Source organism: Tenrec ecaudatus, chromosome 10 (genome assembly GCF_050624435.1).
Source record: "Tenrec ecaudatus isolate mTenEca1 chromosome 10, mTenEca1.hap1, whole genome shotgun sequence".
Lineage (NCBI taxonomy): Eukaryota > Metazoa > Chordata > Mammalia > Afrosoricida > Tenrecidae > Tenrec > Tenrec ecaudatus.
Genome location: NC_134539.1, coordinates 97,917,695 through 97,943,096, shown reverse-complemented (window position 1 = coordinate 97,943,096; position 25,402 = coordinate 97,917,695). Strand labels below are relative to the sequence as shown.

Genomic DNA, 25,402 nt, shown 5'->3' with positions numbered 1-25,402 from the left:
TGAAAATGCAGCCTTCTCAATGTGAGAGTGGCACTCTTTGCTGTTATACAATGCATGCCCTGGAATCAGACGGCCTGAGTTCAAACCCCGAGGATGGATTTTGAAAAAGTTACCTACATTCTCCCAGTTTCCCCAAATGGAGATACTAATAACACCAACTTCACAGGATTACTGAGATTAAGTCATAAGAGGTACACCCCAAAAACGGAATTGTGCTGGGTGAAGCAAAGCTTTGGTAGTATGCATCTTTCCCAGCTAGATGAGCATGGAGGAGTGCGCTCGGAGTTAGTGCACCCAGTGGTGTCACCTGGGAAGGTTCTCGATGGTCACGGTGAATTTCTTTGTAAAATCGGTTTCACTCAAACCTCGATTTTGTGATGGCCAATTTTAGAGAACTGTGTGTGGCTGTGAAATTTTGTTTCCTGCTTCAGGATAAATACTGCAGAAACTGTTGTGATGTTGAACTCAGCTTACATCAGGACTCAAGTTGTGGGAAAAACTCAAGTGTATAAGTGGTTTTCTTGTTTCAAAAGAGGTGAAATGTCGATTGATGACAAACCTCATTCTGGATATGTCAACTTCCCGAATGGACAAACATGTCAACTCGTAGTGCGTTTGGAGTTCATTCCACCAGACCAGACTGTTAATCAAGCTCTCTATTTAGAGGTTCTGAAAAGATTGCATAACAGCCTGTGACAAAAAGGCCTGATGTTAAAAAAAAAAAAGCCTGATGTATGGCAGACGGGGGACTGGTATTGCCACCACAACAATGCACCCACTCACGCAGCCATCTCAGTGCATCTGTTTTGGGCAAAAAAAATAGCATGCCTCTCTTGCCCCAAGGACCTTACTCACCTGACCTCACTCGGTGCGATTTCATTTTGTTTCTGCGAATGAAGAGAGACACACAGGACAGTGATTTGACAATGTAGACGAGGTGAAGAAAAAACAAGGGAGATGCTATCAGCCATCCGAGTTCAAAAAATGTTCCCAAGAATGGAATCGCAGATTTAACAAATGTATTAAGTGTAATGGAGAGTGCTTTAAAGGTGATAAGGTTTTGGTTTGTTTGTTTTTTTAATTAAAATACATACCTTTGGGAAAAAAATTTTCCTGGTTTTTTTGGGGGGGAGGTTTACCCCCTTGGATATGTCAATATACAATTGTGTTAGGCTGGTTTGCCTAAAGAAACAAATCCAGTGACACTCATATAAGTGTAAGAAAGAGGTTTATATCAAGAAGTAATTTTATATCAAGAAAACATCCCAGCCCAGTCCAACTCAAGTCCATAAATCTAGTACTAGTTCACAAGTCCCTCTTCAGACTCACGCAGTCACAAGCAATGATGCAGAATGCATGAAGATCACAGGCCGGTGGGTGCAAAGTCATGTGGATCCAATGGTGTTGGAAGTATTACAGGGTCCTAGCAGATCTCAGAGTGGCTCATCAGCGGGAAGGAGAAGGCAAAGAGAGAAGGGGACATCCCCTGTGTCTTCCTTATGAGAAGGGCACACCCACAAGGAGGCACTATCAGGCTGTGACCTGGTTGGCAGGTTGAATACCACTCTTACACTTGTATCTATTTTGAAGTTGACATGAAATTATGTAATGACCACAACAACCTTCATCGACCGCTGTTGCCATGCAGTTAGACCTCATGGCTCCCTGCTCCGGACCAGGTTCTTCTTTCTCATCCCTAGCCCTTTCCTCTCTAGCATCCCTTCTGACAGACTCATGACAAAGCAATTACCTGAGACTTGGCGCTTAAGCTACAAGACCAATTATGCCTCAAATTCCCACTTTCTTCGCTTTAAATTCCCATCACCCATTTGTGAGTTCATGTTCTGTTATTTTTCCTTCCACACTCACTTCACAGTTACTGGATTTTCCTCTTTCTCACTGCCTCTAGCATCTGTCATTTATTCCAACAATATGCTATTCAGGATGTTATAGAAAGTACATAGTAATGAGCCCTGGTGGAACAAAGGTTAAACACTTACTTGCTAAGAAAAAAAAAAAAGCTGGCTGAATGAGAAATAGCTAGTCATCTGCTTCCAAAACCATTACACCCATGAGAACCTTATGAGGTAATTCTAGTCTATCATAAGGGGTTGCTATGAATCCACCGGGCAACACCTAACAACCACAACAACCCCATAAACCAAGCCAGCTGCCGCCTGTTCCATTCTGACTCATGGCAATGGGACACTTCTCAGAGGGGAACTGTGCTCCATGCAGTTGTCATGGCTTTGGCTGTTCTGAAACAGAACCCTAGGCCCTTCTTATTAGGCACCATTGAGCCGTCTCAAACTGCCAATCTCTCAGTTAGTAGTTCTTCATTCAACAATTTGCAAGAACTAATAAAAACTTGTTATACTGAATTCTACTGAAGCCTGGTTTGAGGGGGTGGGGGAGATAGACAAATATGGCTGCCTCAAAACCAAGTATCTATGCACTTTGGTGCATTGAATTATTCACTGTGGCCCTTCTAGCCAGCAATCATGGGGACACAGACTTGGGCTGCGGACCCAAGGTGAGGATCGCAAATCCCCATGAAGATTTTCAGGCTCAGAAACTCTATGGAGCATTTCTGCTTTGTCCTAAAGGGTCATTATAAGTCAGAATCAACTTGATGATCGTGGGTTGGCTCTTTAGCTATAGTCTTGTGACTCTCACCAAATGACTGTGTGGCAGCATGTATATAACATGTTTGTGGCCCACCACGGGGTCTGGGCGGGTCACTAATAATGCAAATAAGATGCAAGGAACTCTGCAGGGGTGGGCAATACAAATAAGGTGTTTGGACTCAGTGGGATTGGCCAGTTTTGCCATGCACTAGGCTCAATAACGAGTCAGTCTCAGCAGAGTGGGGCCAGTACCCCAAAAGAGAATGAGGAGTGCAGCAAGTTCTTTGGACATAGTTTCCCAGTACTGAGAATCTCCTAGACCTAGGAGACAGAGAGAGCTGAAATACCAGTAATGGTAAAGAACATAGAAACCGCAGCAGCAGAGGCAGCAGATCTAGAAACTGCCAGGATATGGCAAGGTGGGCTTCCCCATCCACTGAGCAGAGCCAGAAAGCTAAGTGCCTTGGGGCAAGAGGTTTGCTCATGGAGTAGGGTGCCTCTGGGCACTTGGCAGGGCTAAATAATGGCAACACTTGTCCAAGCAGGACAGGTGCAAGGTAAGCCCAAGAGGCCTACAGATTGAGGATCAGAGAGAGACCTGCCTTCTGGTACAGCTGAAAAAGAGGCTTTCCTGACTAAAGAAATATACTCAGAGTCTTTTCTGATCCTGCATTGTAACTATTACTTCCTAACAGACCCTGTACTCATGAGTATTGTCTGTGAGCTCTTTGTGGTCATCACACTGAATTGTTGAACCCAGCAGAGAATTAGGGAGTACTATGAAAGCATTAGAATTGGTAAATTAAAAAAAAAAGTTAGAGAGGAAGTTTGTCTGACCACCACCTCATGGAAATCAGCCTTTGACTGATATCTTAGTTATCTATTCCCCTTGAGAAGTTGGAGGAGGCCAGATGCCCCGATCATGCCATTTTTACATGCCCTGGTCCCAAGTTGGAATGCGAGTCCACATCCTTAAGAAGGCCTTATTACGGTTTCTTTGATCTCCGTAGTTCTCATTCACCTCAGTCCCCTCTACTGTTTACATAATGTTCTATTTTGAGTCCCTCAGTTCACAGTTCTCAAATTTCATCTTTGACGCAGTTGGGCTCCCAGAACACTTAAGTCTCCCTCGATCACAGGCTGTAACTCTCATGCGTCTGTCTGAGCTGGCGGGAGAACCTTCGAAACCGGCTGCCGCCGACATAGTCATGACCACCATCATCATCACTAGCTAATTATTCTGTGTAGTGATTGTTTCAAGAAATGAATATATATAAAAAAAAGAAAAACAAACAAACAAAAAAGAAATGAATATATCTTATCTTGATAAGACAGGGCTTTAAAGATGAAGAAATGGTTTGAAGAGACTATAGACTTATTTCAATTTATCCTACTACTTAAATAGTTATTGTCCTTTTAAAAGTGGCAAGGTATGACATTGGTTCTGGCCACAAAGAGGACAGTTGCCAATCTCATATTTCCAGTATCCTGGAACCCTATATGTATATTTCCTCTGTAACCTCGTCTTTCTTTCCAAGGCAATTGATATCTCTGCTTTTCAGAGTAATCTGAAGTTAACTGCACTTTAACTTACCCAAACCTGATACTTGATGGAGTCCTGATTTAAATGTACATTTATAACTCCAAAGTCAGGCAAGTTCCCAAGTAGACTGTCTGCGCTCTTCTCTCTGATCCTGGGATAGGACAGGTCTACTCACAGATAGCTGTCACCCTGTCATTAGGGAGTGAGGTAATCACTAACCAGCAAGCGGATGAACGATTCTTTTGAGTTGGCTGCTCCATCGGAGAAAGATGTGGCAGTCCGCTTCCACAATGGAAACAGCTTTGGAAACCCCATGGGGCTGTTCTACTGGGATCAATAAAGTTACTATGAACCAGAGTCAATCTGAGGGCAATGCGTTTGAGTTTGGCTAACTACTCAGGCATCTTCTGATGAAAAGTTATCTATTTGTTCTGAAAGATGACTTGAGGATTATTCCCATGTTCATTGTTTCTCTCTACCCAGATTAGCACATTTGTCCATTCATCAACTATTTAGTTTGCATTCATTACATAATACTTTTGGTCTTGTTGCTCTTAGTTGCTATCAAATCGACTCCAACAGACAAAATCATCGAAATCTTCATCTACATATTTGAGTCCATTGTGGTTATTGTGTCAGTTCATCTCCTGTGGAAGTCTAATAGGTATGACCTAGGTAGGCCCTGCCCATAAGAATGACAGGTGCCAACTCCATATCTCCAGACCTCACTTTCCTTTCCAACTCAACTGCCATCCTTGTGTTTCAGGCTGAAGAGGCCATTTGCCATGATGAAGACCAATCGGCGCAAGGACCCCCTTATTAAATTGAGGCTGATAGAACAGAAAAATGAAAAAGCACATTGGTGAGATCTTTCAGCTGTGAAACACATTTTAAAATTGTTGCCTCAATTAAAAGAGGGCCTCAAATGAAAGGAGATGATGAATGCTCTTATTGGTCCACCTGGAAGCATCCATCCTAAGTGACACACTCCCTCATATGGCTGGGAAGATGACAAATGGCAGGTCCAAGTTATACCTCCCAACTGAAGATCCAAACAAGAAAGATATTTTACACTCCAATCTCCATCAACAAAGCATCATGAAAGTACTCTAACTGATCCAGTGTAGCGTCCTTCCCCACCTCTGCTTCAATCAGTGGGTACAGATAAATGCAGAACAGCCATCGGACGCAGCATTGGGTCTGAGGCCCCTTGTGACCATAGCAACATGTCCACTGAAGTGGGGTTTAAGAAGGGAGGTGACTACTTACTTCTGAAATGATCCATGAAAGCAAAGAAGCAACTGTGAACATCTATTAATAATTGGAACTTAGAATGTACCAAATATGAATCTAGAAAAATTGGAAGACATAAAAAATGAAATGGACCAATATCTTAGGCACTGATGAACTGAAATGGACTTGTTTTGGCCACCTTAAATCAGATAATTATATGATGTACTATGCTGGGAATAGCAAATTAAAGTGGAGCAGCAATTCATTCATTGTCAAGAGAGACTGGAACTTGCTCTTCATCGCACAGTAACTAAGGCAGAAGAAATGATGACGTCAATGAGCTGAACAGAAAACTCGTGAAGACAAAGTGAAGTGTTACAATGAGATGTGAACAGACCTGGAGTTAGAAAACCAAAATGGAAGGACACACTCAGCATCTCTTAAACCGAAAGAACTCAAGAAAAAAAATGCAAGCCTCAAGTTCCAACTTTGAAAGAGTCTATGGACAAAATATTGAGCAATACAGGAAGCATCGAAAGTAGATGGAAGGAAACCCAGTCACTATATCACAAAGAACTAGTTGCCATTCAACCTATTTCAAGAGATAGCATCTGATCAAGAACCAATGGTAAACCAACAATAACGTAGACAATACAAAAAGAAAACAATAAATTGAATAAAAAGAGAAAAAAGAAATGGAAAAGGTATATACACACATTTATGCATATATAAAGAAAAATAATGATAACTAGCAAAATAAAATGAAAAAGCATAGATAATTCCAGGTCTGTCCACTGACCTTTATGGCTATCTCCTCACTGGGGGGTTCCAGGAACTGGCTCCTCCCAGTCTGGTCTATTTGGGGGCTTCTCAAGGGCTTTGTGGCTTTGCTTTGCTCCTGTTACTGATCTGTTATGTTCCCTTTTTGGTTCACCATGCTGTGGGGGGTTGAGACTGGATTCACTGCCTGCCATGTGTCCCCAGTATTGTCCTCTGTCACAGTGTGCTCCAGTGAGGGGACAACATGTCTTGAGCTGTTGTCAGATCTACAATCCTCTCTGTGCTTTAGCAGTTCTGTGCAGGGATATCATCTTTAGGGCTTGGTGTGCCAATGAAGGGGTCTAGACCCTCACTCTCTTTTTCCTCCTTGGTCTGCCTCCATGTGGGCGTGTCAGGCTGACCCCTCTCCCCAACCTGTAGGCGTAGTGGTGTTCTCTGTGCCACATACTTTTAGGAAGGGGACCAGTTTGGTTCTGATTGGGGCCAGCTCTGTATCCCGCTCTGTTCATGCATTGCTCCATGTGGCTACATTGCCCTCCAGGTTTGGTGCACTCCCAGTTCTGTGGAGATAACCCCTTGGGTGGGTTAGTGCCCAGCTCCCCCAGTGCCATCATCTCCCCTCTTTTTCCCCTTTTCTCCCTTCTCCTTTCCACCTTTCCCCTTCTTTATGTTGGAATCACATGTACATCCTTGGGATTGGCCTGTCCCCTACCCGACTGCCTGTACCTCAATCAATGTTGTGTGAGATAAGTGGCTTTTCTTCTATACCAGTGGTTCTTAACTTGTGGGTCATGACCCCTCAGGGGGTCTAATGACCCATTCACAGGGGTCACCGGATTCATAACAGTAGCATCCACTACCAGCAGAGCACGTTTGGAATTCCTGTCTAAAAGGCAGAGGTTTAGACCAGAGGCACCAGATGCTGATGCGTGGAGACCATGGAACAGAGCAAAGGAGCCATGCTAAGGCAGAGCAGTGGGGCTTCACCGCTCACCCCTGAACCCAAGACAGTGCAGTGGAGGAACAGGCAGGCTTCCTGGCCCACGGAGACAGAAGCCAGGGGACTGTATGGCTGAGAGGCTGAGGACTGAAGAGTTGTGGTGCTGTGGACCAATGACTCTATCCTTGATGTTTTCTGATTCTGGTTTATGATAACCTGTTAATTTCCCCAGCAAGGCCCCTTAACAATGAATATGATGAACCTTTGAGGAGATGATATCAAGGGTTCAAGTAGAAAGAAAATGGTTTGAGAATGATGATGGCAACAGATATACAAATGTGTTTGACACAGTGGATGGATGAATGGTGTGGTAGTTATATAATCTGCTGTCAATTTGGGATTTAAGTGGATTATGAGTGAAGGGGTGGAGTCTGACCTGTCAATCGGATCATAGCCAATGAGATCTCTGTGTGGGCATGGCCTTCTCCTGAGGATTCTGGGAAATCCTGTATTTTCCTCCTTAGAGACAGGAGACACTTCTCTCTCTCTCTCTCTATTTGCTCCCTGTGAGACATGGCAGCTGACAAGACACATGGAACTATGCTAGTGCCCAGAGCTGGAGAAGCCACACGGACCTACCCTGATGCAACCAGACCTCTGAAGCCGGAGAAGCCACATAGAGACCCCTACCAGCGCTGAGATGGTTACAATGCCACTGGCTCCAGAAGACTTCTAACCCACTGGCATGTGAACATCCTGTATCATCATTGCATGTGTTTTGTGAATCTGAAGAAGACTTTATAGATTGGTATTGAACATATGGGCTAATATCAGACTATGGGCTTGGACTGGACTAGGCTGGGATGTTTCCTCAATATTTAATTGTTCTTTTATATAAACCTCCTTCCTATACACATATGTGTGTCCATGAATTTGTTTCTTTAGTCTACCTGGACTAAGACATTATAGTTGGCAAGGGGTGGATTGTGATAGGTAGGTTTATTGTGCCAACCTGGCCAATAGGAACATGTGTGATTAATAAATGGATGTGCTTTATACAATTGATGTATGTATATGTATGGATTATGATAAGAGTTGTATGAGCCCCCAATAAAGTGATTTTTTAAATAAATAAATAAAAATAAAATCACACTTTAATTGGAGGGCAAAGAGATAAATGGCTCTCTAGCTCTCTGGTGATCAGAAAAACGTATGACTGCCTTAGCTAGTTCTCTGCCTCAACTTGTGAGATACACTACCTGTGGGGCATCCAACCAGTGGATGGTGTTACCAGAACTTGAGGTTGATTCAAGACCTACTTTGCCACACTACTGGTGCATACATTGTTTGAGTTGGGGACTGTCAGATCCTGTCATCTGGCTGACTATTGGTGACCCGCCTGCTGTTTGCTGCCTATGGCTGGACTGCCTGCATTGCTCTACAGAAGACTCAGCTGTCTGCTCCCTGACCTTGGACCCAGCAGCCCTCGTGAGTTGAAGGACTTCCAGTATATTAACTGTTTCATGGAAGTGAGTTGAACTGAGCTCTCGGTACTGCTATGTAGACTAAGTAGCTGTTATAGTCCTTCATGCTGTCTATATATATCCATACATATAAAATCATAAATGTTCTGGTTTTGTTTCTCTAGAGAACCCTGTCTCACACAATTGGTACCAGGAATGTGCATCAGGGTAAGTCTGTGTGGCTTCTTCAGCAACAGGCACTAACATAGTTTCAGGTGTCTTGTCAGCTGCCATGTCTCCCAGGGAGTGAATAGAAAGAAGTGTCTCCTATCTCTAAGGAGGAAAATGCAGGATTTCCCAGAATCATCAGGAGAAGGTCCTGCCCACACAGAGGCCTCATTGACTATGATTCGATTGACAGGTCAGACTCCACCCCTTCACTCATAATCCTCTCAAGTCCCAAATTGACGCCAGATTCGGTCTCTTATCATACATATGGATTGTGATAAGAGCTGTAAGAGCCCCCAATAGAATGATTATTAAAATAAAAATACTATTGAGTATTATTTGTAAGTTCTGTGTGGCCATTGCAATGAATCACCAAACTCAGCATGGTGGGAGGAAAACTCCGAGTCAGATGTTGGTAAAGGATGGATGGAAAGTGGAGGCATGTTTAGGGAGGAATTGGATGATCCTTCTCCCTTGTGAAGACAGAGAAAGCCATAGAGGTCCTCCACACCATTTACTCAGTTTGTTTCTATTTTTTGGCCGTGTTGATCCTGGCATTAACTTCTTGTTGTTGTTAAGTGTCATCAAATCTGTTACAATTCATAGCAACCCTCTGTACAAAACAAAACACTGCCCTCACAATTGTTCTTATGGTTGAGCCCATTGTTGCAGCCATTGTGTCACTCCATCTTGTCCAGGGTCTTCCTCTTTTTGGCTGCCCTTCTACTTTACTAAGCATGATGTCATTGGCTAGGGACAGGTCTCTCCTGATAATATGTTCAAAGTATGGGAGACAAAGTTTCACCATCTTTGGTTATAAGGAGCATTCTGGCTGCACTTCTTCCAAGACAGATTTGTTCTTTTGGCGTCCATGGTACTTTCAATATTCTTCACCAGCACCCTCGTTCAAATGCAGAGATGCGTGAAATTTATTGTGCTTACTATTTGCCCAGTTTTAACATTACCCCAGCGTTTTACTAACCTGCCTGGATCTTCTTATTTAAAAAGCATCTCTGATAGGCATCATATAAATAAGTTAGCTTTTTTAATCCAGTCTCATGCTGTCTGTCCTTTGGCAGCGGGAGGGAGAAGTTAAACTAATAGATTTTTTAATGGGATATGTATAGCTATCATGAAATATTTATAGAGGCTTGTCTTCATCTTCCAAAAATTCTAAATGCCTTCCATTAATGCAGTATATCTAAAAATATCTGTGGACTAAGGTTACAGGTCCTTATGGCTTACTGAGACCCTTTCAGAGAGTCTGTAAGGTCAAACTATTTTCATAATACTATTAGGATATCATTTTCCTTTTGCAACGAGTTGACATTTGCATTCACAGTGCTGAAGCAGCGTTGGGTAAAACCTATGGAGTTTTAGTATGCTTCAAATCAGTCACATCAAATGACACTAGCAGTCATGTTGCTTTTCCCCTCCTCCCTAGTTTAATTTTTTTTTTTACATAAAGAAGTCCTGGTGGTGTAGTGATTACAAAGTTGGGTTGCTAACTGCAAAGTCAGCAGTTCAAAACAACCAGCTCCTCCACAGGAGAAAGTCAAGGCCTTCTACTCTGGTAAAGAGTTATAGTCTCAGAAATACACAGGGGCAGTTCTCTTCTGTTCTATAGGGACGTTATGAGCTAGAACTGATTCAATAGCAGTGAGTTTGCGTTTCACTTAAGAGAATACTTGATAAAATGTGGGGGAGGACCAGCCCCCACCACTAATCACGGGTCTGATAGGCACACAATTGTATAGCGATAATAAGTAAAGATTACAGTAAAGTCATAGAGAGCATGAGAGATAGAAGAGAGATTGAAATAATGGAGTCAGACACATTCCATGGTAGCATGCTCACCTCAGCCCGGCTTGGTGGTCCATGAGGAGAGAGAGAGGGGAAGGAGGACAAGGGGAAAGGGAATACGGGAGTGAGGACGGGAGAGGAGAGGGGGAACCGACAAGAGGCCAAGGGGGGAGCCCAAGAGAGCTCTAACCCAGGCCTATATACCTTTGGGGGGAGTGCAAGCCCCCTAGTTACAGGTAAAGACATACGTCACAGGAAGGGGTTGTGTTAGTTAGTCTAGCAAAGGGCTGGGACGTCCATTAACGCAAGCCCAGAGGGTCAAGCTAAGGAAACAAAGGAGTGGCACATTGCACATGCTCAGAGGTTCAGGTTTCCCGCTGGGTACGTATGGGTGGACGCTGCACCTGGATTGGCCCACCTAGGCCAGGTGAATTCAATTCAGCCAATAGGGTTGACCAGGGGTCGTCCACCACGTCTCCCCGTGAAATCATTGAAATGGCAGGAGCCCTGGATGGACCACATGACTTTGCTTGCAAGCAGTTTTCGAGACAGACTGCATGTCTGTCAGGAGCCCTGTGGGTGCCTGTGTCAACCTGAAACTTCTAACTCTCATAAAACTCACTTGGATCACAAACCAGGCTTCGGCGTGAATTCTTTCTCAAGCAGAGCCAAGGACCCAAGTATATCTCTCACCTGAGAGGTCTAACAGCTGCACTATATGTAATACAGCAATGAGAGGGGGACAATCTAGGGATATACACTCAATAGGAAGAGGAGGGATTGGAGGCACACATGTGACAAGAAGGACGGATTCTAGATTCAGGATGGCAGCCTAAAGATGGATGTCACTGGGACAGTTTGATCAGTTCTCTGGATCTGCATAGAAACCATTATCAGTAGGGTGTAAACCCCACCTACAGGAACCAAGCTAATGGTCTCAAGCCTTTAGGGAGAAGTAGCCCATTGTCCTTAACAGCAGGGAGCAGGCCTACCCATGGTGGGACTAGACAGTAGTCTGGCAGCTGATGGCCTTTAGGGAGGTAACTTGACAATTATTTACCATTAGCTGCAAGCAGTGTCCTAAGTCTAACAGATTTGGGGGAAATAATTTGGGAGAAATCTTTCTGTTTCCCACAATAAAACAGTAAAAATTATTAATGTTATTAAATCCCAGGGATTGAGTACACTGTTTTAAAATGTTCTCTAAATGACAGAAGCCCCTTGTCTCTCAGTGGAGCCCCTGTGCAGTACCAATAGGCATCACAATCACTGATTTGAGTCTACCCAGAGGCACCTGAGAAGAAAGGCCTGTTGATCACTTCTAATAATCAGCCATTGGAAACCGTGTTAGATCTCTCCCAAGTTCTCTCTCTCCCTCTGGGCTCCTGCCTTTTCAAGGATTCCATGGGGAGGCCTGGTAGACGACCCCAGATTGACCCCATTGGCTGAATTGAATTCACCTGGCCCAGGTGGGCCTATTCAGGATTACCACCCACCCATGCCCACCAGCGGGAAACCTGGGCCTCTGAGCATGTGCAGTGCACCGCCCTCTGTTCCTGCACTTGGTTCTCTGGGCATGCATCAGCTTTCTTCACCACATTTGCTTATGCACCCATTTGGCTTCAGCAATCATATCAGGGAGGTGAGCACACAATGATATGATTTTTTGTTCTTTGACTAACTGTATCTTAAATTCTGTACAGTTGGCTAAATTCAATAGAATTACCACTTGCCCCATGAGGATGATTTATAATCATCCCCAATAACAGGATAATGATGAACCAGGGACATATATAAACCAAAGATATATGAATATGCTTGGAGCTTGCACTTAATCTTAGGCCTAATCTAAGAATAATTAGTTCTTATGACATGGCCCTCTTCAATACATGCCATCATGAAGAAATCACCAAGGATAGGGGTGGGATAGTAGGGGTGTGATGAAATCAGATGGTGCACAGCTATCAGAAAGAATATTGTCGAGGGCTTAAAAGGCTTGTCTTAAAACAAGTTGCCATTTAAGTGAGGTGTCAGCTAAGGTCAAACAAAAGAAACACACTAGTCCATGTGATCCAAGGATTGTAAATTATAAAATCTAGAATCAGAGGAGGGGACAGTATTAGGGCTTACATTCTGAGCTCCCAGTTAACAGAGGCTGTGGATGACAATAAAACCCAAAAATCCACTTGTATGATTATACCTTTGGTGAACCTCCTCTGACCATTGACCAGGGATGGGAATAGCCTTTAAATTTATTCTGGTTTTTGTTATTTTCTGTCTTATTTTTATTGATGTCTTTCTGTTTTATTCTGTCGTTGCTGTTGGGTTTTGCCTTTAGTTCTTGTATATTTTTCTTTATATTAAATCCAAGCTAGGTGAATCTATAGAAACAGTGTGGCAGTTACATAAGTTCATGTCAACTTGAAGATATATAAAAGTGTAGGGGTGGTAGTCAACCTTTCAATCAGGTCACAGCCTGATGGTGACTGTGGGCGAGGCCTTCCCATAAGGAGGGCTCAGGGAACCTCCCCTTCTCTCTCTCTGCCTTCCCCTTCCTGTTGGCTGACCAATTGCTGCCAGGGCCACTGCCATTGCATCCACACAACTTTGCCCCTGGCCTGTGATCTTCCTGCATTCTGCATCCTTGCATGTGGCTTCGTGAGTCTGAAGAGGGACTCGTGCACTAGTAGAAGACGTATGGATTTGTGTTGGACTGGGCTGGGATGTTTTCTTGATCTATAATTACTTCTTGATATACAGCTCTCTCTTACACATCTATGTGTGTCACTAGATTTGTTTCTCTAGTCAATTGGCCTAACACAAACAGTAACTGGATTACGTTTCTTAAGGTTATTACAGGGGAATTTGGGGTAGAATGGGGAGCTAATAACAATGAGTATAAGAAAAAAGAAAATGTTCTAAAATTGACTGTGGTGATGATTACACAACTTTAAAAAATATGCTTAAACCATTGAATTGTATGATACATGAATTATGTCAATAAAACTATTGAAAAAATGAAAGGACTCAAAAGTGAAAAATAATAAAGTGGGGGGAAAAGACAATCAACTATGTTAATGATGAACTATCACAGGAGTTAGCGCTTAGATTTTTTTTTTTTTCAGAAGAAAGTTTAATTTGGGAGTAAGATCTTAACATCTCAGCGGCAAGCATGGCTGCCACCTTGTGGTAGCCAAGTCTTTTTTTTTTAAAGCAGTTCCATTGCTATATCATTCACATATCCTACACTTCATTCAATCATATTAGAAGATTGTACAGTCATCACCACAATAGATTTTAGAACTTTTTCTTCTTTCTTGTCTTCATTTTTATTAGCTTCCCATTTTCCCCAATTGCTCCAGCCATGCCTATAAGAAACCATTAATCCAGTGACTGTCTCTATAGATGTATCTATCCTGGATTGCATACACAGAAAAACATACCAAAACACCCTAACAATGTTAATAAAGTAAAAATCCCAAACAAAAAGAAAGCAGAAAGTATTGAAAAGTAGAATGAATTTTAACCTAACTGCATCTGCAATAATCCACTTGTATTTCCCTTTAACTTTTCAAACTGAAACAACTTGTAGATGGCTCAAAGGGGAGATCAAATGATAAGATATTCCATTTTAACCTTACTACATCGGCCATAATAGACTTTAAGATACTGTCTGTCTGATAGCAAGTTAATTCACCTCCCTGGACTACAAACGCAGGGGTTCCACCCATGTCTTAATCCATGTGTAGTCCCTGCAAATGGATTTTGGGCTTCCACTGTCATCCACAGCCTTCTGCAAACCAGGTGTTCACAATTTAAACTCTAATATCATTCCTTCCTACAGATTTGGATTTTATTTATAATCCATGAATCACGTGGGCTGATGTGGTTCTTTCATGTAGACATAGTTGATGCCTCACTTAGGTGGCTGCTTGTTTGAAGACGTGCCTTAAGACCCCCAGAAGCTATTCTTCCTGATAGCCAGACACCATATAGTTTCTTCACCCTACTTTGCTATAGCGCCCATATCTGCAGTAATTTTTTTCATGAGGCAGGGCTATGTCATAAGAACTAATTAATCGTAGGTTAGGGCTAGAATTAAGTGCAAGCCCCCAATCCGTTAATGTATCTATGATTTATATATGTCTCTGACTCATGTTAGAGAAATCATTATCATTTTACATTAGAGAACATTAGCATTTATCTCCCTGGGGCTGTAGGAGCATATTCTTGTTAGATGCCTTCCAGTAGGTTCTGAACTGTCTGGACAACAGAAGGAAACACTGTCTGGTTTTGCACCATTCTCACAATTGTTGTGCTTGGGCCCATTGTTGTAACCACTTCATCAATCCAGCTCATTAAGGGTCTCCCCCTTTTGCTGACTCTCTGACTTCCAAGCATGATGCCCTTCTCCAGGGGGCGGTCTCTCCTAATAACATGCTCAGAGCACGTGAGATGAAATCTAGACCGCTTCACATCTAAGGAGCATCTGGTTGTACTTCTTCCAAGACAGGTTTATTTGTTCTCTTGGCAGTCTGTGACATATTTAATATTTTTAACCAACAGGATAATTAAAAGGCATTTATTCTTTTTGGATCTTTCTTATTCATTGTCCAGCTCTCATATGCATATGAAAAACCAAACACTAACTGCCATTGAGTCTATTCAGATTCGTAGCAACCCTGTAGGTCAGGGTAGAACTGTGAGTTTGTGAGATGGTAGCTTTTTATGGGAGTTGAAAGCCCCATCATGTGCATGTAAAGCAACTAAAAATACCTGGATTTGGGCCAGGCATACCTTAGTCCTCAAAGTAACACCTTTGCTTTTGAGCAGTTTAAAGGAATCCTTGCTGCAGACTTTCTCAGTGGGATATGTCTTTGATATCTTGGCTGTTGCTTCCACGGGCATTAATTATGGATGCGAGCAAATGAAACCCTTGACAACTGATCCATTTATCATAATGTTTATTGCTTACTGGTCTAGTTGTAAATATTTCTGTTTGCATTATGTGGAGGCATAATTCATACAGAGAGCAGACTCTCTGATCTTCATCAGTAAGGGCTTCAAATCTCTATTTTCAACAAGCAAGACTGTTATCTGCATATCACAAGTTGTTAGTGAGGCTTCCTCCAATCCTAGTGATGTGTTCTTCTTTATGTAATCCAGCTTCTCAGATTATAAATTTATGACAATGGAAGGGCAAAAATGATGTGCTGTATGTTTATCATAAAGATTAACCTATATATGATCAGGTTGGTGTTATTGAAATCTTTTAAGTTTCATTATTTGGTATATGATGCTTAATGAGAATAGAATTCTAAGCTATGATTTCACAATGCATTTATTGTATTTCTAAGTTTTTGTTTGTTTTAGCATCATGACTTGTCTAATATCAATCAATATATGAAATGTGTATTGCACAAAAGCCTTCCGATTTTTGTTATATTCATAATATTTATTAAATATATAATATGTTACTTATCTGATCCTGATTATAATTAATTGAAAATAATGCTTTGCTGTATTTGAATGATCTCCAGGATGAATCCAGAAATGTGGAATTAAAGTTCAGTAATAATGGAAGGTTCTCTCAAACTCACAGCATTTGTGGGCTTTCTTCTCTGTGTGAATTCTCTGATAAAGATTAACTGTGGAACTAAAACCAACAGCTTTACCAAATCCACGGCATTTACCAAATCCACGGCATTTCTCTAAGGTGAGAACTTAAAAAACAAGTAAAATGTATGTTACAGGCCAGATTGTCCTACGTTACTTCTTTCCAGTATGGAGCATTTTATGTCAAATAAGGATTTTTGTAGTTAATGTATATGTAACAAAACACTTGACATTTCAATATTTTTCTGTGTTCAATTATGTGTCATGAATTGCCGTGCTCACGTTGTGGAATTCATTTCCAAATTTTCCCACCATCATTAACCGAAATTCAGCATTTCCTAAGCAATGACTGCCCTTGACCCATCCTTCCCACAGCTGATAACCACCTTGGTCTCTATATTTGCCTATCCTTCATATTTCTGATAAGTGGGATAATATAGGGCTAATCTTTAATGACAGATTTATTTCATGAAATGTGGGGCTTCTACAGTTCAGCCATGTCATAGCATGTCTCCGGAATTCAATTATCTTTGGACTGAGTAGTATTCCATTATATGTATTTAACACATTCTGTGTATCCATTTATCTATTGTTGGACATTTAAGCTGTCTCTGCCTTTTGGCTATAGTGAATATTGTCATGATGAACATTTGTGTGAAACTGTCAGTTTACTTTCCCACTTTCAGTTATTCTGCATACCTAAGAGAGAAATTGTTGGATCATATGGCTATTTTGTTTAATTTTTGCACAACTGCTAAACTATTTCCCATAGTGGCTGTCTGATTTACATTCAAAGCAGCAATGGATGAGGAAACCAATGTGTCTACATCCTCACCAATATCTGTTCATCAAAGAAAAAATATAAATGAACAACAAACACATAAAGAGATGTTCACCATCATTAGTCAATAAATCAAACTACAACAAAAATCACCCCGTCAAGTTGATCCTGACTCATAGCAAACCTACAAGACTGGTTGAAACAGCTCTTCTGGGTTTCAGAGATGAAATCTTTACTGGAAAAGAAAGCCTCATTTTTGTCCCAAGGAGTGGCTGGTGGTTTTGAACTGCAGACCTTCCTGTTAGCAGCCTAATGTGTAGCCCAGAATGCCACCAGAGCTTCTTCATTAGTCAATAGAGAAATGAAAATCAAAAACACAATGAAAAAACTCTTCAGTCTACTACACAGTTATGTTAATTTTTGTAATTTAAAGGATATTATTCAAATAATGGTGATTTCATTTGTTTGTGAAAATATATTTATGGCCCTTGAATAATTTTTAAATTGTTATGAGGGACAAGATTGGCTATTCCATCTCAAAAGTTTGCCAACTCTTGGCCTAAGGTCACCCTAAATCAGCAGACACTCCTGCAAGAATAATAAAAGAAACTTACTGGAAATTCAAGCAGGGAGGGAGTGCATGCCTCCTCCCAAGAAAGTGATTACACTTCTGTTAGTGGGTAAACTGCATAGAGTAATTTGCCACCTGGGGGGAAAAGACGCTTGACAATACTTAAATAGAATTCAAGGGGAGAATTTACCCAGTACTACTGTTCTTAACTGGATACTTTGACATAGTTTCTATCCAGCCATTGGTGATCTATGGACTATGCTGCTTTATACTCTGTCCTTTCAAGGTACACAGCAATATATAGAGGTCAACCAGAAAGATTCGATGTGGAAACCCCACTAAGTGAACTGAGCTTTACCTTACACTCACCTCTAGCAGATTTAAGGAACTAAGATATTCCCTTGGATGTAAGGCTGAAACACCGTAGTGCAGGGGTTCTCAACCTTCCTAAAGCCATGACCCTTTAATACAGTTTTTCATGTTGTGGTAACCCCAAATCATAAAATTATTTTCATTGCTATTTCATAACTGTAATTGTGTACTGTTATGAATCATAATGTAAATATCTGATATGCAGGATGCATTTTCATTGTTACAAATTGAACATAATTAAAGCACAGTGATTAATCACAAAACAATGTCATTATATATTGTCAAATATTTATTTCTAATTACAAATAAATTAATTTTTGTCTTGATGCATGGTGTAGCATGGGTCACAGTCTTAATATAACAACAGTAAACTACATTGCTACATTTTATGACAGTATGCATAAAAAACCAATGTCAATGAGAAGGTTGAGCTAGCTTCTTTCTCACCAGATCAGAAATCCTCGGGGCAGTCTTTGCAAGAGCACAACGAAGATCATCTTCTACAACAAGTCTACTTCTATATTTAGACTTGATGAAAAAAACAAGCTGGAAACCCATTCCACAAAGATACAGTATTGGAAACGGAAGAAGGCACAACACAGTCTCAGACAGAACAGGATATGACTGCAAACACTTGTTCCAGAATTTTGTAACTGGCATTGTAGAGAAATAAGTTCTCGCTGCATTGCTGTTAATAAGTTCAATGAACTCGTCTTGTGCTGTCTCAGGAACATCTTCAACTTTGACTGTGAATGGGCTTCTGGCAAGTGCAAATAGTGTGTCAGGTAGATTTGGAAAGTACGATGAAATTTTGTCTGCAAGCATGTGCAAGTGTTCTTTCACAGAAATTATCATCATAGTCCTTTTGTCTGGTTCAATGTCATGTTCCTCAAGAAAGCAGATAAGGTAGGCAACATGTAAATTATATTTTCATCCAACTTTTTTGCCAAGCTGGATTTTCATTTGGAATGATCGGATCTTTTCAGACAAATAGAGGCATGTTGTATTTTGTCCTTGCAGGGATAAATTTACTCATTCATGATGGCAATGATGTCAACCAAGTAAGCTATTTTCTGCAGTTCACTTTTATCACTGAAAAGTGCTTCAAACCGCTGTCTTGCTTTCTGATTAAAAAACGTTTTGAGTTCATCACACATCTCAAAAACACATTTTAAAACTTTTCCTCTGACCACCATCTCACTTCAGTGTGAAATAGCAGAGCATTATTCAGCATATCCAATTCATTGCACAGTTGCGAAAACAGTTGACTGTTTAAAATGCTCGCCTTTACAAAATTGACAGAATTTGTGACACTTTTCATTACTTCTTTTAACTCCTGTGGCAGCATCTTCGTTGCTAATACTTGCTGATGAATCATACAGTGAGTTCTGAGACTTTTGGTGACTCATTCAGTACCAAAAGTTGAAATCCAGATCGACATCCTAGCATAGCTGGAGCACCATCTGTGCAAACACCACACACCTTTCCCCAAGAGATCTTATGCTCTTGCAGAAATGAACCAACTGTTAAATACATCATGTGCAGTAGTTGTCATTTCAAAAGATTTGCAAAAAAGAAACTCATCTTTAAAGTCGCCATCATTAATATACCACACATAAACCAGTAACTGAACAGTTTGCAACGTCTGTAGATTCATCACGCTGGATACTAATTATTGGAAGTGGAGCAGATTTAATTTCCTAGATTATCTGATCAAGAATATTAGCAGATATGTCATCTATTCTGCAGACAGTGTCGCTAGATAAGGAAATTGCACTCGATTTCGTAACAAATTTGTCTCCGATCATAAGTCAAATAATGTCTTTGACCATCAGCAACAGTAAATCCTCAGCAATGGTGTGAGATTTCATGGTTCTAGTGATTCTGAGTGCCACCATCAATGGCAGCTAACTTTTGTTTGTGGTACTTGCTACCAGTGTCAAGTCTGGCTTCCTTGAGTCCATCAGTTTTGCCCTCCTGGGCATCTGCAGTATGACTCAGGCGGTTAAGACGGGTCTGGCCCAGAAGAGTCACACAGTAGCCCAATTACATAGCCCCTGCCACTTCAGCCTTCCTTTCAGAAGCCCCATAAAAACCTTCTAACCAATGAACCACCTGGTTGACTTGCGGTCTGAATCCTGGTTTTATTTAACAGTGTTCAACAGTTATCCTGTAAATAAACATCATGGCTAATGATTAAATCACCACTTATTATAAATACCAACCAAGTTAAATAATGCTATTTTAATAAGCCTATCCCCTCCAGCCAGGGTGGGTCCGATTCTTTTTCTTTAATAGGTCATTTTCATGAATGAATACATCTTTATGCTTTGTTATCCGAGCTCTCAGAAGCTAGCTCTTTTCCTCCTCTTGGGTTTAAGGCAAAACTTTCCAGGGAGTTTGCCCTGCCCCAAGCCTGGCAGTTTCCCCTAGGCTCACCAGGGCTGATATCTTTTAAAACTGACTTGACATTCGGGAAACAATAGGAACCTATACCTCTCCCAGCTTACTGCCCGACCTTGAACTTTAGTTAGCTAGGGAGCCTGTTTCTTGTTGCTCTCCTCCACTCTTTTATCAGAATAAAAGCTCTTCTCTGACACGAAAAAGGGAGAGAAAGTCGTCATTAAAATTACCTTTTTCCTTTAAGTAATAGAAGGGTGCTTTTCTTGCTCTATAGGATTAGCAAAGTATTTCACTAATATTTTTCTCCCTTAAAGAAAAAGATGTGCAATGACTACAATAGACATAGTCTATCAGGGGCTGGGGGGGGGTGTCAATATTTAACACACGCCTCCCTCCTTTTATTGAAGTGCAGAGAACCAGGGGGGTGGGGAACGCTCTAAAACCACCAATTGGTCATTTTCAAGCAAAGGCATCCCTCCGTTCTGTTGGGAAACTTTCTCCTGGAGAAAGGAAGAGCGTCAGAGTTTCTGTCATGTGATGGGCGTCACTTGGACCCACAGAGCTGTGAGGCTTGGGGTCAGCCTCGAGGAATTATAAGAATACCTCTTGAAAACAACTGAGCCTTTCTTCCAACAGTCATCTCATTTAAAAAATGACAGTGAACAGATTATCAGTCTCTCCATAAAACACCCACATCAACTAAACCAATATTCTTAGGTTCAATGCAAGCAGAAAAGAAAACGGGCTCTGCACTAAGATGGAGAAAGGAGTTTTACCTCAATCAACGTCTCACTGTCTACCTACCATTCACCCAGTGTCCACAGTGAACATTTACGTCCTGGTCTTTATTGGCTCCCCCCAAAATACTGTCTTGCAGGTATTGTCTTGATAATTCAATGGTAGGCTACACAAATATCCATGAGATTAAATACCAAACAGAGGGCTTCTACCCCACACCAAGAACAGAGTAAAGGCAGCTGTGAGCAGCAGGCAGTTAGTTATTTAATACACGGCAGCTCTTCAATAGCGGTGGCTGTACCACTCATTGCTGTCGACCTGAAGGAGATCCGTCACCACCTGCAGGATGCTGTAATTGTGTTTCTTCAGCTGCCTGTCACAGAATCCCATTGCAAAGAGGTGGGCCATCAAAGCAGCTGTCTGATCTTCAGAAACAACTGGCTGTGCAGTGACTGGTGGCCCAGCCAACAGGACCTTGTGTACAGAAGCAGCAACGGACAAAGCCCCTTTCACTAGTCCTCCAGCAACGCTGCTCCCATGGTGGTGCCTTGAATGGTCATAGCTCTTCTGCCTGCTGTTTACATGTCCTGATGAGCCTCTGGGTTCTCAGGGCCTGGAGGAACTTCTGGGATGGTAACCGGTAACTCCACTCCTGGGGAACCATGCTGCTGTACACAAGGAGGGCTCCTGGGCAGCAGAGGTGGTGGCCCCACCACCTCTGGAGTGAGGGGTAGTTCCCAGAGTCTGTGAGGATGTCATTGATTGTCTGCCCCTGTGGCTGGTTCTTTCCTCCAGGGAGTTTCTCCCAAGCCTGAACTCATTCGAGTCCAGCCTCAATGCCACACTCGTTTTCAGTCCCTCGCTCCAGGAGAGAGGGCAGACCTGTACCTGGAGTCTCCCAAGGGGCGCTGGTATCAGAGTGCTCAGGCAGGCTGATGAGATAGTCCTCTGAGAAAGCAGAGGACTGTCTCTAAACTGTCTTTGAGCTCATCTTCCTCCTCCTCCTCAGCAAATTCTTCTTCAGTGATATGGACAATCTCCTCCCTGTCTACACCAGGGGTCGCTCTCCTACAGATGAGGTGGATTTCCACTGCAGGGACTTCTGGCGGGAAGGTGGGTTGTGAATAGGGGCAGCATCCAAGGTCAGGGCCCGGATCACAGTCTGGCAGACAAAGTGGGTCCCTCTCAGGGCGTCTTTGGCTTCCTCCTCAGAGGCAGCACTCTCGGCCATATTCGTCACCAGCCCTGTGGCGTCTGGACGAGGCCTTACTGGTTTCTTTTATGGAAGTTAAACACCTTAGATCGCCTATTTTTGCCCGTGCGATTGTATTCATCACACCCAGATATCAACTGGTCATGTGAAGAGGGCAGGGACTCCAGTCCTAAAATGTGCACCATTCCTCTTCCAATCACCAGGAAGGGCACGCTTGTTAAGGAGTTATATATATGTATTGCAGCGATTCCTGAGGAGTCTCAAAGCTGAGAATCTATTGTTAAAATCTGGACCAGGCCAGTCCTCATTTTCCACCTCCTCCACTGTATACCAAGTGACCTTGCTTCTCAGGGGATGCCTCAAGTTCATCTTTTTATTTTTTTAATCTGACTTAATATTGTGTGTGCGTGTGTGTGCACGCATGCATCATTGGGGAAAAGTCACTACCACTGAATCAATACTGACTCATAGCGACACTAAAGGGCAGGGTAGAACTGCCCTTGTGAGTTTTCGAGGCTGTAACTATTTACAGGAGTAGAAAGCCCATCTTTTTCCTACAGAGCTGGCTGGTGGTTTCAAACTGCTGACCTTGCAGTTTAGCAGCCCAATGCTTAACTACTATCCACCAGGGCTCCAGATAGGGGTGGGAAAGAATGAATAAAATCATCTTTGGAGCTGTACATTGCTATTCATTCCCCAATCAGTCCAGCTCCAAGGCTATGCTGTACAAAGGCAAAGGAATGGACAGAGATTTACCCAGAGCAATGTGGGAGTGGACAGAAAGGTAGACAATAAAACTCTAAAAAGCATCCTATTGCCTGCAGCATCTTGCCCCCAACTCTCCTGGGATATCTAGGACTCTGATTACAGCAGCTATTCTCCACCTTCCCCACCACCAGCAACATACACACACGCACACACCATATCCTAGGACCAAGTAGAATCCATTTCCCAAAGAGTTTCCAACAAAATTTTCAGTAGTTTCTCAATCCAACAGCATCTTCCTTCCAAAGCATTTCCAGGTTAAATTTAAGGGAAGGCGCTAGCTGTACATGTCTGGATACTGTGTTCGCTATCTTTTGTTAGGTAACAATATTACCAATAACAACAAACCCCATTGATGGCAACCTCATGTGTTAAAGTGTAGGGTTTTCTTGGTTATAATCTTTACAGAAGTAGATCCTGTGGTGCCTCTAGGTTGGCTCAAAGGTTCAAATTGCCAACCTTTCCATCAGTAGTTAAATGTAACTGTTTGCATCACCCACGAACCTCTGTAGCAACATTACCACATACTTAATGGCAAAATCAGAACAGTGATGATGCTGTCACGTAAGCCTTGGACTGCTATCTTCAAAACTGGAAGCTAAACCCATCTGCTCAAGGCAAAAGTTACAGCCTCAGACACTTTATACAGGTCAAGTCAGAATCGCCTGGATAGCAGAAGACGATTTGCGTGTGTGTGTGTGTGTGTGTGTGTTTAATGACAAAAAGCAGCACACATTATCTCACATTTAGTATTTCTGTAAGAGTTCTGCACACAGTTTCACTAGGTCGTCTACATCATGCTGTCTATGTATCAGCCAGAACTAGTCTCATGTGAAGGTTCTCTTAGGGAAGAAGGACACATGCTTGTTGACAGGACTTAGGTCTTTGCAAGGTGTGGAACTTCAGATCTTGTCTGTTGGCTAGATATCACCATCAATACTTTGCCCCATGAACAATACTTCAACAAAATGGCTGGATTCCTCAAAGCCAATGAGTGAACCTGGCTGGCGAGATAAGCATTAGAATCTATTCTATTGGTTAGAAGCAAGTCAAAGTTCCCACCCACACTCAAAGGAGGAGATGTACCTGGGTGTGAATTCTAGGAGATGGGGGATCATGAAGGACACTTTAAAGTCTTCCACAGGTATCTTCTTGTGGGGACTGTAATTCATCTTGCCCTGAGGGTTTTAGATACCATTGAAGAACTTTAAGGAGTAAAGTAACATCACATCTTCCTTAGAACTTTCCCTGATCACAAGCTGTGAAAAATATATTTGGAGTGGGTGTGGGGTGAACCTGGAAGTAAGGAATTCCAGTAACCCTAATGAAGTGGAGTCGGCCAAAACTAATGTTCATGGGAATTGAGATCTGTGAACAAACTGGAGAAGTAAGAATTAATAAATATGCTTTAGTGAAAGACAGGGAGAAAGAACTATTGTTGATGATAATCTGGTTCTCACTCACTCCCTGCCATTGAGTCATTGTGACTCATAGTTACCCTATAGGACAGCGTAGAAGTGCCTCTATCAGTTTCTGAGACCATAAGTCTTTACAGAAATAGGAAACCTCACCTTTCTCTCTCAGGGTGGCTGGTGTTTTCGAACTTCTGACCTTGTTGTTATCAGCCCAACAAGTAGCCCACTACACCACCAGGATTCCTTGTGCCAAAGAGTGAGTGAGTATCATCACTCATTAATAAGAGAAGATGCATGTTTGGAACATAAGTAAATTTTGGTCACTTGAGTTTGAAATGGGTAAATTAGCCCCACAACAGAATTAGACTTAACCATGTTCCAAAAAAAGAACATGTCCTAACAAAAAATGAAACTGAAAAATTGCAATAATGCCTACAAAAACCAGAATTTGTTGACTGGCTCAATCTTTTCAATTCTTATCACATATGTGAATGTTTAGTGTGATGGACACACAAATATCAAGATGAGTGTACAAGCCAAAAAAACACAAAACCAAGCTCACTGCCATCAAGTCAATTCCAACTCACAGGACCCTGTAGGACAAGACAGAAATACCCCTGTGTGTTTCCAAGACTGGAACTCTTTAGAGGAATAGAAAGTCTCATCTTTCTCCCTCCCTCAGTTGGGGGCTTCAAACTGCTGATTTAAGATTAAAAGTCCAATGCATAATCCACTAGCCACCAAGGCTTCTTATTAAAAAAAAGAAAAAGGTTCCCTAAGTATACAAGCAGGAACCCTCAAAAATACACCTACCAATTGGTTATGACAAACGGGTGGACCACCCAGAAGCAGGGTACACACGCACTATGAAGAACATATTCACTACAGATGAGTACGGAAGTGCAAGTTAG

The 25,402-nt window shown here is 42.0% G+C and overlaps 1 protein-coding gene across 1 annotated transcript in view; it reads right to left on the bottom strand.

The window, feature by feature from the left end:
* TRIM16 (tripartite motif containing 16) overlaps window positions 1-25,402 on the bottom strand; it is a 79,871-nt gene that overhangs the window by 53,412 nt on the left and 1,057 nt on the right. The gene's annotated exons all lie outside the window — the stretch shown is intronic.